This window comes from Oxyura jamaicensis (genome assembly GCF_011077185.1).
Source record: "Oxyura jamaicensis isolate SHBP4307 breed ruddy duck chromosome 13 unlocalized genomic scaffold, BPBGC_Ojam_1.0 oxy13_random_OJ66993, whole genome shotgun sequence".
In the NCBI taxonomy this organism is placed as follows: Eukaryota; Metazoa; Chordata; class Aves; order Anseriformes; family Anatidae; genus Oxyura; species Oxyura jamaicensis.
Window position 1 is genome coordinate 7,562 of NW_023304307.1, and position 5,049 is coordinate 12,610.

At 46.3% G+C, this 5,049-nt stretch overlaps 1 pseudogene; it reads right to left on the bottom strand.

The window, feature by feature from the left end:
- Positions 1-1,986: 1,986 nt before the first annotated feature.
- On the bottom strand, positions 1,987-3,144 carry LOC118157866 (annotated as a pseudogene).
- Positions 3,145-5,049: the final 1,905 nt, after the last annotated feature.

Here is a 5,049-nt window from a genome sequence, read left to right on the forward strand (position 1 = left end):
TCCCTTCCCTTCCCTTTCCTTTCCTTTCCTTTCCTTTCCTTTCCTTTGTAATATGCTCTCACAGAGGCGCAAACAACATCGCTCATTGTCTCAGCTCTGGTCAGCAGCAGAGCCCTCACCTTACATGGGGCAGCTTCTAGATTGTTCTCACGGAAGCCACCCCTATGGCTCCCTGCTACCAAAACCTTGCCATGTAAATCCACTACAGGGTAACAGCCACAAGTTTAGTCCTTGGGATGCACAAAGAGGAAAGGGAAGGGAAGGGAAGGGAAGGGGAGAGGCGGGGAGGGGCGGGGAGGGGAGGGGAGGGGAGGGGAGGGGAGGGACAGGAAGAAGAAAAAGAAAAAGAAAAATATCTTTGTGAACCTTCATGGGGAATCTTACAGAACAATTTTCTCTCAACTCTGTTTTGAACTTAGAAGCAGAAGATTTTATGCTACACTAACTTATTTTGCTTAAACAAAAATACTACAATATCAGCAGTTTAAATGGCATAACAATAATAAAAATAGAGCAAAATTATTTTATTAATTAAACATATTTCCAAAGTCCTAAAAGCTTGTTAAATCCGTGATGAATGATCAGTAGCAGGGGAAATAAGGAAAGGTAGTTTCCAAGACAGCCTCTTTTGTAGATGTGTCCTCAGAAAAGAACAGCGTGTTTGGTAGGAAAAAAATATGTTTTAATGTTTGTTATGGTTTTGATTGTGATATGGTTTTGCTTTGCTTGTGCACATGGCTTTTGCTTTATCAGGTATAATGTCTTTATTTCAAACAATGACTTCTCACACTTTTACTTTTCTGACTCTCTCAACAGTCCCACCTGGGCAAGCGTCTGTGTGATATTTTGCTCCCTGCCAGACTAAACCACAACAATGATATAAGGAAAGTAAGCATAGCACAATAAATTACACTTTTATTTATTTTAAAATATTTTCCATTTGTACACAAGTACATATATTCTCTGTATCTTGACATTTACACTTACATACCAATCAATAATTACATTTCTATCAAACTCAAAAGTTAATATAAGAAGCCCAGCAATGGGAAACACATCAAAGGGCATATCAAAGACATTTAGTTTTTACCAAGTAACATGCATATATTCGTAGATTTATGAAGGTTCTTAGGTGGGACTGATTAATTTGCTTGCTGCAGATGGAGTTCCAAGTCACATGGGACTTCAGAGGGGCTGGTTTTCTGGCTACAAGGTGAGGAGTTGCCCAATTCTAGTAATACTTGAGAATTTATACTGGGACTGGCAAAGAGATTCTGGGAACTAGGTAATCTAAAGCACTATAAAAAATTCCAGAGAGAATTTGAGAAACAATTAGAGAAGGAAATTTCATAGTGCAGCTGCACAAACAATAGAACCTTTCAGCTTTAGAGAAAGATATGATATGATGGACTTTGACAAACCAGTACAGAAGCTGTCACATTAAAAAAAAAAAAAAGGAGAGAATGAGGAAGTGTCTCAACATTTCATGTCCAACACTGGTTTTTCTGCATTTTGTCATGTCCCCGGGTGCCCTAAGCAGCGAGTTATAACAGGAAAATACCTGATCTCAAGTCACCTCGACTTGATAAATGCAGTAAAAAGGTGAAATGAAAATGGAAAACATGAAACCAACCAACCAAAAACTATTAGAAAGAAAAAAAAAAAAAAAGAAAGAAACAACAAAGTAGAAGAAAAACAAACAAAAAAAACTACCGCACAAAACAAAAACATTAAGAAAATGAAAATACCCGAGAGGAAACTCAGTCTCCATACTTGACAATGTGATTTTCATTAGACAAGAGAGCAAGTGAAACCTCAGAAGATGGCTGGACCGGGAGGGTGTTGCACCAGCTGTCAGCTGCCCAGTGCCACTGGCTCTTGCGCGAGTCAGCAGTGAGTGACACCTTGTGTGAGTAGGAGTGCAGAAAGGCGCAGATGCCATCGATGTCCACAATGTGTGAGGCTGGGACACCACACAAGGTGCTGCTAGCTGGTGGCAGCAGCTGCAAGCCTGTCCTGCACATGCAGCAGTGCTACCACCATCCACGGTGGCATGTCCTCCAACATCTTGTTCAGTGCTGACAACACAGTCAGCTTGGGCACATTGTCGTTCACGTCAGTCACCGAGATCATGACTTTAGCTGTGTCGAAAAGCTCCCTGCTATCCCATGCTTGCACACTGAATACCTAGGAGTCATCTTTCTCAAAGTCCAGGCTCCTCATCATCCTGATTGATCCCGTCTCTGGATCCAGGTGGAATATCTTGGAGGATTCCTCAGTTATTTTCTTCAAAGAGAATTTCACATTTGCATTGAGTCCCTCGTCTGCATTAGTGGCCGTGAGGGTGAGGAGAGTGGAGCCCACGGGCACGTCCTCAGGCATGTGCACTGCGTACACCGCCTGGCTGAACATGGGTGCATGGTCGTTGGCATCCAGCACAGCCACGCAGATGTGCGCCTTGCCCGTCCGCACAAGCTCCCTGTCGTCACTCGCCCTCAGCACCAGCTCGTGAAACGCCGCCTCCTCCTGGTCCAGCGCCTTGGCCAGCACCAGCTCCAGGTGCTTCTCACCGTCAGCTCTCCCCTGCATGGATAGCGAGAAGTGCTCGTCACCACTCAGCTTCTAGTTCTGCAGGGAATTCATTCCCAAGTTCGCGTCGTGAGAATCAGCCAGGGAAAACTGAGACCCTGGAGCTGTCGTCTCACTCATTCTCAGTTCCATTTCTGCCTCCTGGAAGCTTGGCGCGTTGTCGTTAATGTCCGTGATTTCCACTTTGAGACCATAGACCTTCATCTCGCCCTCCACAATCACCTCACAGTGCAGCATGCATTGCTCCACCAGCTGGCAGAGCTGCTCTCTGTCTAGCCTCTCCACCATCACCAAGTGGCCACTGTTCGCATGCAGAGTGAAATACTGCGTCCTACCTTGGTCCAGGATGTGGGCGCTGCGGTTGTGGAGCATTGCCGGCTGCAGCGCCAGGTCCTTGGCCACATTGCCCACATAAGAGCCATTGGGCAGCTCCTCGGGCACTGAGAAGCGCAGCTGTCCCCACGCTGCCTCCCACGCTGCCACCAACACGCAGCACAGCAGCACTCACTACCTCTGGCCCCACTGCCCTTCTCTTGCCATCATTTCCCAGACCGGGCTCCGGTTCCCACTCTCCCTTTCAGGCCCAGAGCCGTACTGCAGGTCCCCGCAATCTCCACATTCCTCCCACCGAGCCTCGTCCTGAACAGCCTGTCTGGACTCAATGACCCCGCGCACTTTTTGCCTTGGACCTGGTAGCCCAGCCTTAACCAACGGCGACACTCGTAGCCTCACACAACAACTGTGGTCTTGTGCCTATTCAGTGTCCCTTGTTTGCTTGCATGGCAGGTCCACTGCTACTCGCCTGCTGCTTATGATATAAGGTCTGACACACACCAAACAGCTGTGCCGTCATGATAGCATGTCTCAACCTAATCACCATGAAACCATCTCAGAACACTGAAGACCTCGTGGGGAGATCAAAGTACCTGGCAAGATCTGTACTTAACGGCAACAAGGACCTGGACAGAGAAACTTGTATAAAAAACATGGCCAGTTAGAGGAGGAAAATGCTTTTTTGAGTACTGTCATCCCACCACATCAGCCACAATTCCTTGTTTCCACAACAGAAACGAGTTACTGCACCCCAAAACACACTGTTTAAAGGAGGCAGAGGTCTGTAGGACTGATTGTGGATGGAGAGAGTGCTGAGGTACCAGAACCTGGCCTTCGCCTTCTGCCTCTCCTTCTGACAAGTTCTCTCCAGTGCATTGCTTCCTAAATGCAATTAAATTAAATTGCTTCTATTGAAGCTGTCAGAAGACCTTCTGAACTGCCTCAGACATGCTGATGTTTGGCTTAGAACAACTGAGAATCAGCAGTTTTACAGCAGGAGGTTCATTGCAATGCCAGTAAGAAAGATACTAAGACTCTCTGAGGTGTCAATCACAATTCCAGTGAATAGAATGAAGATGATAAGAAGAGATGAGTATGAATAATCTCATCTCCCTTTAGGGGCTGGGAACCCTGAGTGGCACATCTTCCAAATGGATTCCAGCTACATGCCATGTGCCATGCAAACCACATCTGTAGGAGAGTGTGAGCGTCCCCTGGCTGGTCATTCAGGCTATTTTAAGGTTTTCTGCAAGAAAGCAACTTTATTCATTGTTTCTACCAAAAAGTTCTTGCTATACTGTTAGATGAACTGTATACTTCTTCAGTGTAGATGTCACCAGTACAGGACAAGTAGTGCCTGCAGGCTCCGCTTTTACAAGGAGCTGGAAGAGTTTATCCTGCTACCAAGGCAATTATGTAGCACAACACAGGCCTTCATCTTCTCAGGTTACCTTTACACGTGTTTGGTCACTCCTTAGTGGACAATGGTGTTGCTGTCAAAATCACAAAACCTGTCTTTGGCACATAACTCTTTATTGGGACCCTTGCAGAAGGGCCAGCCTTAGTCTTCTGCAGTTCTTGAGAGCAAAGCCTCCCACGAGAGTAGGCCTTACAATTGACATTCATTTCTGGAGCTGTTGAGAGAGTCAGAAAGGTCGCTGCCCTGAACATCACTGCTTTCCAGAGGCCTCTGCGCACTCAAGGTCCCAGCTAGTGGAAAGGCCACTTTCCTTTGTCCAGCATGTAACAGAGCTGTGTCACAGGCAGTTCAGAAGGTCTTCTGACAGCTTCAATGCTGAGCTCTGCCCAGGTCCTTGTTGCCGTTAAGTATAGATCTTGCCAGGTACTTCGATCTCCCCGTGAGGTCTTCAGTGCTCCGAGATGGTTTCATGGTGATTAGTCCAAACAGCTTTGGAAGATCTGTAAGGATGGAGACTTCATAACACCTCTGGGAAACCTGTGCTAATGTTCAGTCTCCTGCACAGTAAAGAAGTATTTCCTGATGTTCAGAGGGAAGTTCTGTTCCAGTGTGTATGTCTATTTCCTCTTGTCCTGGTATTAGGCACCACTGAAATGAGCCTGGCTCTGTCTTCCTCTTACCCTCCTTTCAGGTATTTGTATATATAG